This window comes from Malaya genurostris, chromosome 2, assembly GCF_030247185.1.
Source record: "Malaya genurostris strain Urasoe2022 chromosome 2, Malgen_1.1, whole genome shotgun sequence".
NCBI lineage: Eukaryota > Metazoa > Arthropoda > Insecta > Diptera > Culicidae > Malaya > Malaya genurostris.
In genome coordinates, this window is record NC_080571.1 from 36,311,514 (window position 1) to 36,323,583 (window position 12,070).

Consider the following 12,070-nt stretch of genomic DNA (forward strand, 5'->3'; position numbering starts at 1 on the left):
TGTGTCTTAGAATCCATGACATGAAATTTACTGAAATAAAAAAAAATGAATCCTGATAGCGACCACCGCGACTTGAACCGAGAATCATTGGATTAGATAGTACATCCGTTAATCGAGTGAGCCACAGAAGCACACATCTGCTTGGCTGGTGAAGGTGCGTTTGAATTCATACAGTCGCACCTGCTAGCAGAATGCAAGTTACAGTCAAAACCAGTAAAATTCATGCTAATTTGATTAAGTTACATATTTCAAAACTAACTTCTATCAAATCAATCCAGGAGTAGGAGCACTACAGTCAGGGCCGGTGAAAGAGGTGGGTACGGTGGGTAGTACTACCCACCCGAAAATTTTCAAGGTGGGTAATTACCCCCCTGAAATTTCGAGCGAAAAACAATTGTAATATTGTTATTATTTATAAAGTCAAGCATATTTTTATTGTAACTAGAAATAAATAAAATCAAAATTATCAAATGCTTGTACTCAAGGTAGAGTAAGGATGTAAAGATATTCAATAGAAAGGTTAGACGTGACAAGAGCCATTTGAGCAACCAGAAATTTTTTAGAAACCTTCAGCCAGAGGAGTTTAGCTTTAGCATCTCATCAATGACAAATCACTCGAGTCTCTTGTATGCCGGAAAGTACCTTTCTAACCATTTACTATCCGGACCGGCAAAAGAAAAGTTACCAGAAGTTGTCAGTTTCTGTTTGCGACAGCATTCTCAAACACAATGAGTTCTTCACTGTATGGATATTTTTTTATCAATCTATATAGCTATAAGTTGGTCTCCTCTAGTAGAATGTGAATGTTAAGTTACTAAAAGATTTCTGCTTGCTCAAATGAACCTTGTAACGTCTCACCTTTCCGTTCTATATCTTCGCATAAATGAAATCACTCAACATCTTTTGACGTAGATCTACGCCTTTGTTTTCGATACCGGAGTGCAAATTCAAAATACAGGAAATAAAACTGTACAAACAGTGGTCAGGTTTTTTATTATCTACATCTCAACCATTATTTAACTGATTTTAAATATTATTATCAATATTTCTACGCATCGAATCGAGTAGATAAATCCATATATTAAAAGGTGATTAAAATTTCAATTCAAGTTGCATTTAAGAAAATCGCTCACACGAAACAAGATTCAGTATCGAATCGACTTACACTCTGTGCGGTTCGATCAAAAATCAAAAAGTCCAGATGAACATAATTTTTTAGGCAAAATGTAATTGAATCGTTCTTGTATTTTTTCGATACCATTCTTATAGAATGATTTGCCCATGCCTTCAAAATTTGTTGATGGTGCTTTCCTTTTCCAGATAGTCGATGTTAATTATACCTCGAGCATCTAAAAACTAACGTCATGATTATTCTAACTGCATGTTACATTCTCGGCTGGCTTTCCCCGTCTGAATGCTGATATGACTCCGAAAAATGATGGATCCATGTTTAGTCCACTGTTTCATACCAACGCACGAAATTCTTTTTCTTTGCGACTAAACAGTGCCGGTCAGCTCTCTGGATCCTCGATGCCTTGTTGCTTTATTCGATTGTGAGCGAACGAGGCACCAAATCAGCACATCAAATCTCACAAACTTTGATTTTGCGTTCATTTATTACGATTTTCAAAACTTACTCAATTTTTCCAGATGAATGTTTTATTTCGCCATGTTCCAAATGAGAATACCACAAATCTTTATTTTCAGTGGATCCGGGTAACATTTCTCAAACCATTTCTGGGCTGGTACGGTTTTCTCCTTTTAAGAAGCAATTCACACACGGAATTCGTTATTTCCATTTTTTTCAGAAATGAATATATAACGTCACTTATATGATGTCGGTAGGTGCGATTGACGAGAAAATTTGACATATGTCATCTGAAGGTTGTTACTTTCGAAAAATGAGATTAGTTTGACATTACAAACGTCATCTCTGGCTCAGTCCCGGAAGTCAGTTTTGAACAATGTGTTATAGATATCAGCGGTTGTTTGTAGTTTTGTTTGTTTGTTTTGTACGCCGTTCGATTCTCGCCAGACACATTTTAATCGAAAATTATCAAAGAATAATTTTTGAAAATTCTTGTGTCTGCGAATTTTTGAAAATTATTCTTTGAGAATTTTCGATCAAAATGTGTCTGGCGAGAATCGAACCAAACACCAAACAAATCTACAAACAACTGCTGATATCTATAACACATTGTTCAAAACTGACTTCCTGGACTGAGCCAGAGATGACGTTTGTAATGTCAAACTAACCTCATTTTTCGAAAGTAAGTTTTTGCGGAATACAAAAGACTGCTGCCTTAATATTCAAAACTAATATTGGCAGTGATTTTTAAACTAGCTGGGTAGTCGTACGTCAACAGTTCGAATAACCCCACAATAGTTTTATGTCGTATTTAGCCCTTAAATACGCAATTTTGTTTCAAAACAAAGTACGGAAAACACTTCAAACTTCTAATTTACGCGTAAAGTTATGTCGAAATAAAACATTATTAAAAATCGACCTTACACTTTTAAGGGATAGATATTATTTAAATAATATCGTTCCCCCCGGTACGAAAAATACCCACCTGGGTTTAACATGTCTCACCGGCCCTGACTACAGTAGCCTGAACAGTGTGATCAGATATCACATGACTCAAGCTCCGGGATCAACATGGTCCTTACACCAAGTTGGCAAGCTTTAAAACTGTTATGTGTGTCTTGTCGCTTCTTGTTTCATGAAGACAACTTGGAGACGAAGGCGTGGTTTCTGTTTCTTAATCTAGAACAATCCAATGACAAATGCCACTTGATGATGTTTATGTTATTTTAAAAATCCTTTTGGGAATCATTTTCCGCGTTTTTTCTCCCATCCGAAATCAATTCAACAAATCGATTTTGACATGTCGTAATCAGCTCCTCATTTTCTTAAAAAGAGCGAAAAGTTTTGAGGACATTATTTTGTTATTTTCAAGAAAGCGATTTGCCACGTTGAAGATGGCGTTGTCGATTAGGTCGAAACGTCGATGAAACATTTTTTTTTTTCAAACTTTGTCTAGTTTTTTTTCTGCCTGACAACCAAACACCACCAATAATTCTCCCGGCCTATTTATCTAAACATCTGCAAATTAAAATTCATTCCCCGTCCAACTGTCCAATGGAGGCTTGCGGTTAGCAGCACTCCCCAATCCGCTTCGATGGAGCAGCGCTTAAAGTCTTCCTATACGATTGTGAACGTTCCCAACTCTCTTTCCTCCTCCTCCTCCTCCTGCTTCTCGTACTCCTCTCCCTCCCCCCATTCCTTTCCCGTTGAACCATTCGCCATCATTAACCGAAGCGAAAGAGCGAAATCATCGATAGCCCCCCGATATATGCAGGGCGGGGTGTCTGTGCGAATGTTGCTTGAAAACCAAAAAAAAACCTGCCGCACCGGGCGGTGGCGCGCCACGGCGAACTTGTGTACCCGGCCGTGTACATGCAATACGGCAAAAAGACGGCCCATCCATCCATCGGACGGGGACGCACAGTGCTGTTGGTGCTGCCGCTGCTCCGTTCTGAATTTCAGCCGCTCTCGCCGTTCAGTATCAACGCAGACGCCCGAAGAAGTGGTAGTAGGTTCCGTGCGCGCTCGGTGGTGTATAGTGTGTTACAGACTTTGCAATCGCGATTTTTTTGTTGACTTTTCATCGCATATTTTTCTTTGATATCGAATTCGTTGCTTCTTCGTTTTGTTGGCGTCCGTTGTTTCGGTCGGTTTGGGGCAGATTTCCGCCAAAAAAGCACCTACGAAAGTCGGTATAAGCCACCCGATAGGAGGGAGCGTGTAACAGGGCTTCGAGCCAAAACGGAAGGTCGAACACCGTGAACCCGGCATCAATTGTCCCCGTTCCCCCGTCCGGAGAAGGCAAGGCCTTTCGTAATAGTGGCGCGTAGCGTGCTCCTTAATCACCCTGGGAGAACTGGGTTTGCAGTGGAAGTTTCCACCTAGTCCCAGAAAGCGGGAACCAACGAAGTAAGATTCCAACGAGTCAAGTCGTCGCTGGAAACGGGTTTCCAGCATATTCGCAGGCAGCAGACCAGAGTGAGAGCAAATTTCGCGACGGTGGCGACACGAGCATCATTCACATTTCACTACTAGTCGAAGCTGTGTGCCCGAAAAATAAGAGCATTTCGCGGAAGGCACACCACACCAGTTGCAGTTTTCTAGTGTTACTGCGTGTGCATGTGGACTGTGCCGCGCTATCCGTTGGTTGCATTCGGAGCAGCTTAAGTTAGTGTTTTTTTTTGTTCGGTTTGTTTTTGACAGTTCGACTGAGAAGTGTGCGATTTTGTAGTTTTGACAGAAGACGACAAGTGTGTTGTACAAGTTTAAACATCGTCACGCGACGACACAGTTTCGATTCTACCTACCGTCGACAGTCGACTGCTCGACTAACTGTCACCGAGGGAGACGCCGAGAAGTTGAAAAGTCGCGTGAAAACGGTCAAAGTACGGTTTATTTTTGGATACTGCCACGGGTGCTGCCGGTGGGATGCACGCGATTAACGCCGCACGGATCCAACGAGTGCACGGACGATCCTACCGTCGGTCGGTTGAAGTAGCGGATCATGCGGATCTCGTCCTCGCTTTTTTTCGTCGACGCACGTGCATCGCGCAGTTAAACTGTTTACTTACACGATTAGGTATGGATGAAAGATGATGAGCTGAGTGGAGCCTGCTCGAGCCCATAGCTTTTACCCGTCCAAAAATGTAAGGGACACTTCAGTTGTACACTGTGTGGTATTTCAAATCTCTAAAACCTTAATGGAAATCTTAAATTAAAAGTATCCTGGTGACCAATCAGCACATATTAATGGCTCCTTTTAACTAATTGACTTTTGAATCACTCTTGAGACTGAATTGGGGCCGAATTTAACTAAACATACGACTAGACTGCATAGATAATGCTTATTTATGACAGGTGTGCATTATGAAAGCTAAATTCTGATTGATTTACAACAGATGATCTTTCAGTTGGCAGATATAGAGCCATAGGAATTTTTGGTGCTTATAAAAGGCTATTTTACTGCTATTACTAGTGCTTACTGGGTCACCTGGGTACAGTGATGTCAACCCTACGGATTTATCCGTAGATCTACGGATTTCTGTCTTTTCTACGGATCTACGGATGAATCATATGAAATTTACGGATTTAGCATTATTTTACCAGGAATCTCCTGATCGAGCATTATTTCTCTTGATATGAAAGAAAAATAATTAAATATTGTTACATCGTCTGCATTTTTTTTTTGCTTGTCCAATTGAATTTGTAATCATGCATGTATTAGCCATCGATCCGTCATTATTGGAAGCCTGCCTTTGTGGATTAGAGCTTAAAGCAGTAAGGTTTATGTAAATGTACTAATATAAGTTCACTTGAAACCAAATCTACGGATTTGACTTCAACGAAAAGTGACATCACTGCTTGGGTAGTGTCATTTTATTAAACTTTGTTCTGGATTAAAAGAAAATCATCTGCGACAAATTTCGGTTTCAAAAAAGTACATATAAATGATAGTTTGAATTATAATTACGTATGTAACTCTCTAAAAACCTTGAATTGACTAAGAAAGTAAAGTTGCTATGAAGGTTAATTTTCACGAGAAACAATTCTAACAAAACATTTTGATAATAGTCATGTTTGATTTCTCAATGGTGCAACAATTTCGGAGTTGATAGCTTCTTTTGGGTTCCACAATATCCATGCTTCGTAACGCTGCTAAGCTATTTGAATTAGTTTTGCAATATCAGAGTGGCCTCAACACACAAACCAGTTCGCACCCTCTCACTCTACTACTAACGCAGAAGACGGTAGCACCCCACGCTAGACGCCGTTCCATTGATCAAATGTAATCATAGACAGGTATTTCATCTTTCGATGACGACCTCTTTTTTGTTTCTAAACAAGTGTACTAGAAATAGTCTTTGAAATCAGCTTTTCGTGGATTTCAAACCACGAAGATTTAATCTATTCTGTGTTTTTTAAAACACGATGAGTTATACGCGTTCCAACGCGCAAGTTACTTCCTAATCAGGTTTAATAAGCACATTTTAATGTTAAAAGAAGTCACTTTTACACGCACATTTATGGAATTAGTTATATTTCAATTAGATGTTCATGAACGTGCTTGGAAAATTACTCGAAAATACCCTATTCACAGATATTCTGCTTGATTCAAGAATCATATTTCTTCTTCGGAAAATTATTGTACATTATATTTACTGTGGAAAAACAGCAAAACGGCTGTCGCAGTCTTATAATACAAACGAATGTTGTTTACTGTCAGACGTTTCGGCTTTTGGTGTAGACCTTTTTCAAGGAAAATAAAGTCTATCGTTTATAGCCAAAAACTTGCAAACTTGAAAACAAAAACTTTTTCCTTGAAAAAGGCCTACAGCAAAGGCCGAAACGTCGACAGTAAACAACATTCGTTTTTTATTTTGATTCGACTGAGACAGCCGTTTTCCTGTTTTTTCACAATTATCACCCCAGTCGAAATCAAGCATAACCTCAAGTTATATTTACTGCTTTCAATAGAATTGGCATCTATATTTTCCCGATCAAAAAAAAAAAATAGTTGAAGCATACGCTTATTACGCGCTTGTCTACAACTAGCGAAAAACTTAAAGTGATATTTTTGAGGTTGAATTATGAGCTAAAATAGCTAAACAGAATGCTCAAAATTGTCACTCGCATGAGCAGAGTGATATCTAGTTGAGGGATTTCCAACATCAAATCAATAGCTCAGCAACATTGTAATGTAGAATACAGTGACTAAAGTTAAAGTGTATTTGAATTATCTTTGAGAGAACACGCTTGACGGTTCCGAAAAGTATATTGCTATTGCTGATGGACCAAGAGAATGACACAATAAAATAAAACTATGAATAACTATTTGACTTCGTTTGTACATTTTATAATCCAACATTATAATATCATAGGAAATTTCTAAAACTTCTCTAGAAGTTTTCAAAATTTGCTAAAAATTTTATTAAATACGATGGTTTTATACCAACATGAATTATATTATCTCTAAATTACGAAATAATACAAAAATTAGCTATTATATCAAATTGAAGTATTATGTTGTCACATTTCAATAAAAAAATGCCTAAATAAACAATGATAGTACTATGTACTATTCTTTTGAAATAAGTTTACTATCGCTTTTTATTTGGGCTGACACGTACACGAGAAATGTCTTCAACACGCATCATTTGTAGTTTGGATTCCTTATATCAGAGCTCAAAATTCTTGACATTCTTAATGTTATGTTGTAAAGTAAACAGAAAATGGAATTTTGAAATCAGTTATTTTAGTTTCATTTGTTGAAATGCTACCCGGAAAATCGCGTTTAAGTACCTAAGTTAAAGCTTCTATGATTTTGATTCAGAAATCATTTTTCTCTGGAAAAATACATTGAATTCATCATTTGCTGTTTTCAATAGGATACATGTCCGTAGAATGCCTCAGGTATCTTTTTCTTTTATATGAACTCGCATTTCTCAAATCTAAATCTGAACTCAAAATTTTAAATATTTCTATTAGTAACGATTAGAATAATCGCTGTAGAAAAACAGAAAATTAATCTATGCTTCGGCAAAAAACAGAAAATTTATTTAAATTTTTCCCTCTGATCTGGCTTTTTTTGCCTGATCTGGATTTTTAAACTAGTTATTTTTCTAGTTAGATTTTTGGAAAAGCACCACGCAAAATCAGTAGACATTACTTTAGCCTTGCCTCAGAAATCATATTTCTTCATCGAAAATTTATTGAATGTAATCATCGCTTTTTTCCATATGATTGGTATGATATATTCACGTGAAATGCCTCCGACATGCATCAATAAAGGATTTTGCATTTCTCAATCCGAAAATTTAAGATATGCCACGGTAAGATTAACCCTGGTTGGCGTTCCGACGCATAGGGTGCTGTTCTTACAAACCAGTTGTCGTATGCTCGAGTCCCGACCTGGAAAGTTTCTCGTATCGTTTTTTATTGAATCCACTCGTGTTTTGCTCGATTCGTGCACTTTCCGAGCAGTCGAGTCATTAAAACAGGTGCACTGTGTTTCATTGATTTGCACCGCACGAAAAAAAACAATTTCGGGACAATTCGCGGGCAAAATAGTTGCCACCCGTTTTCAATTCCGAGCATGAAGCTTGCAAACCAAACTTTACACATCCGTTTCATTGATCGACTTTCAGGGCAAAACACGGGAACCGAGCGAGTGGAATCAATGAAAAACGACATTAGTGTCAATATATCGTAGTACCAGCCCTGCAATGATTCAGAAGATCAATTTCTACAAAAAGAATTTAATACCAAGACTTTGCTTTACTGTTCTAGAATATACGTAAAACGAAGCTTTTGGTTTTAGTCATCATCTTATAATCTTTATTTCATATTGCTGGTTTTTTGATTACTTAATCGCAAATTTAGATTTGAGTTTGGCTATAATAACTTTATTTGTAGAATTTTTCGATTGTTTCCATCGAATTCGCAATAAATAAACGACGTTTATTTATTTCTTCAACGTTTCGGCTGTACTGGGCGTCATCTTCAAGGTGTTAAATGTAAATAAAAAGCTTAGGCGTTAAATGCGTTTCGAATATTAATTACTAAAATAAAACGAAATTGTACTCCAGATTTTTTTTGACTTTGGACTTGTTCAAATTTATTAAAAAAAAATTGAACTGTTTGGTCTAAACCATTTCTGTTTGATTTTTTTATATGAAATTTTTAGTCGCTGTGTATGTTTTGATACTTTGCAATATGTTTCGATAATTCAAATTTTGAGGTTTTTTAGAACAGCCTCACAGATTTAAGAGTTGCGTTCGATTCAGTTTACATACATACAACAAAAACTCGAGTTTCACAGGAGACCTCAAACGATGCAATTCAAAAAGACCCAAGTCAAATCAACTCAAGTGATGGAAAATCAATTTGTAATGACTTAATGTTAGATTAGAATGAATTAAACTGGTTCCGACTGTAATTTACATTCGGCTAGCAAGTGCTACTGTATGAATTTATATGCAACATCTACCAGTCAAGTAGATGTGTACATCTGTGGTTCAGTCGATTAACGAACGTACTTCGTGATCCAATGATTCTCAGTTCAAGGTGCTACGTCGTTGTCAGTATATTTTTTATTTCAATGAATTTTTTGTCATGGAATTTTCCAATCATCCACAACATTACATGTTCTTTTACATAAATTTACGTAAACTGCCCCGCTTCTTTTATGCGCATCATATACGATGTAAAATCACATGTTTTTTTTGAAGTGTGTCAATTTGAGCCTGGCTCTAAGGGTCATAGTATAACAATCCAGGTTTAGGGGTCTAATCCCGATACTTGGTGTCAGTAAAATCTTGAAAATTCGGACTCTAAGAGTAAAAGTACGAGAAAAAATGTACAATAAAATCCACCAAGATAAACTATAAGGTGACTGATAGCGAATGAAACCATTTTAAACGGTCACTATCAGTATTTTTTTTCTATTTCAAAGAATTACATGTCATGGAATTTTAGACACAATATTGAATGTTCCTCTACGTAAATTTGCGTGAACTGCGACGCTCCATTTAAGTGCATCTAATAAAATGTAGAATCACAGGGTTTTTTCGAAGTGTGTATGAATCTATTCCACCTTCTACACACACTTAGAAAAAAATAAATTTACGCTTGACATAAATTCAAGCATGCCGTAATTTCTTCGGTGATGTATCGATGTAAATTTCAGCTAAATTAACTGTGAAGTTGATGATAATACTTTTCTTCACACACTTGGAATTGTAAATTTAAGTGAATTACGACAAATCTTTTATGTGCATCTATGAAGACGAAAATTTACACATTTTTTTTCTAAATATGCAGGCACACAAAACGTATGTTACTTTGATAGAGGATTCATTTTTATTCTTTGAAAAATTGTAAAATCCAATCTTTGTGGCTGTCATTAAAATTGGCTTGTAGACTAATACACGTGAAATACCCCTTGCATGCAGGGTTTGTAGGTTTGAAAAGTTACATTAGAAATCGACGGGCTTCCATGTCGAGTTCGTTAGATCTCTGCATGAAGAATGCTTTCTCTGATAAAAGTGATGTTGTCAACTGTCTTTTAAAGACTCATTTTCCTGGATGTGCGGAGTGATCATTACCTATTTCTGAGATCTTTTTGGGTAGTTTGGATTCCATGAAACTTGCAAGTAAATTGATCCAACGGGCAGTTTTTTTTTACTTTAAACAATTTTACTGCCAAGAATGTAGAATTATATGAAATAGATTATGAAAAAAAGAATAATTCTAAAACTCAACATAACCATAACTCGTCGAATGAAATTGCATCATTCCGCCATGATTACGCAACCAGAAACGTCATATCGGTGCTGGCAGAACGGGAATAAAAGCGGTCCAATCGTAAATTATACGATCACTGTGATACATTTCCAACAGTCCTCCTCTAGATTATCATACTATGCTGCCAATTCTATCCACTCCGAATACCGGATCCGTCGTCGTTCTCATCGTGGTGGAATCCGAAAGTTTGCATCGTGTGTGCGTGCTTCTGCTGCTGCTGCCCCTTTCAAGCATGCGGTCCGAACAACATTACACATCGGCTAGGCTTCACGATGAAATGTCAATGGAAAATTTTGTAACTACAAACCGGTGGATCTGCAACGGCTGAGGTCGACCGGGGCGGCGTCGGTTGCAGCGGCGGCTACAACGGCGCAACCTACAAGACGATGCGGAGGTTCCGATAAGCGAGAGTGATTATCATTTTCCTCCCGTCCATCAACATCGGCTCGATTCCCTGCCGCCCCGGAGAGGAGGGTCAACCTGTTGCCGTCTCGCTTGCACTTGCACCGGTTTCCTCTAGTGGTGCGACATTTCAGTGTCGGCTTTGAATGTGTGTTTTATGACCACCGAAGAGAGGTGTGACGTGCCGATCGTCACAGCGGCTCAACGAACCGTATGTTTACCTCCTGCGGCTGAATTCGTTGTGCAGTTTTGCGTGAAGACGCACACACACACGCACACAACCAGCGTGGATAGAAAGTAGATAAAACAAAAATGCGCAGAACTTTGTCACGTAGACACAGAAGTGAAGCAATGTACTTTAAATGACGAAACTGTGTTTGTCGTTTCACCATCCGATCAAGATACCAACTTTTAATATCTGCAACATGGAAGATGTCATCGTTTGTCTATTCTACTCCTAAACAGTCGTCATTTGTCGATGATCATGATGATTTTAAATTTTCCATTCCTTCCATTCATCGCTGATTCCACCTGCTACCAACATCACAGTGATCTCAGTTTGTAATTCATGCGAATCCACACCATATCTGTGCAAGATCCAACAAGACACTCCTGAATCTGATATTTGCCGAGGGAATTCACATGATCGTGCGAACACATTCCTGAACTGAACACACTAAAACTACTTTGAGCGATTGAAATCTGATAGTGTGTGTAGTGTTGTGACTTGTTGGTTTCAGCTCGTCGAAATCTTTAAGCTGTTCGAAGCTCGGGGGTCGTTCCTAAACCACGTCTATAATCTTCAGAAGTCGGTAGTTCGAGAAATTTGACAAATTTCACTTGCTTGATCGATCTTTAGTGGAGAGTAATTTTGTATTTGTTTGGTTTTGGAAAATTTCACTAAAGTATTTTTCCAACTACGATTTAAACGTTTCTTTTTGATGGTCGAAATTTTAGCACACATTGCAAGATGACCGTAGACGAGATATTCAATATGAAACCGGAATAAAGTCTTCTAGCTTTTTCGTCTTGGTATTACATTCCTTTTATGGAATTTTGCGTTTCTGTTTCAACAGACTTCACAGCCGATTCTTAGCTTACAGATTCATTGCATGGCTAGTACTACGATCCCATTGACACTATAAATTCTTCCAGGTTGGTGATCGAACATACGACAAGTGGCTTGTTAGACCAGCGCCCTATGCAAGACACGGACAACCCGGGCAAAGTCTAATAAAGCCGGGGTCGAATTACACTATTTTTTATGTCAAAACTTGG

At 37.9% G+C, this 12,070-nt stretch overlaps 1 protein-coding gene across 2 annotated transcripts in view; it reads left to right on the top strand.

The window, feature by feature from the left end:
• Positions 1–3,573: 3,573 nt before the first annotated feature.
• LOC131429623 (glycogen synthase kinase-3 beta) overlaps positions 3,574–12,070 on the top strand; it is a 109,553-nt gene continuing 101,056 nt past the window's right edge. The window contains exon 1 of one of the 2 annotated variants that reach the window (XM_058593860.1): positions 3,574–4,473. The gene's annotated coding sequence lies outside the window, so the exon portion shown is untranslated. The remainder of the gene's footprint in view (positions 4,474–12,070) is intronic. The other variant, XM_058593861.1, reaches the window with a different exon arrangement.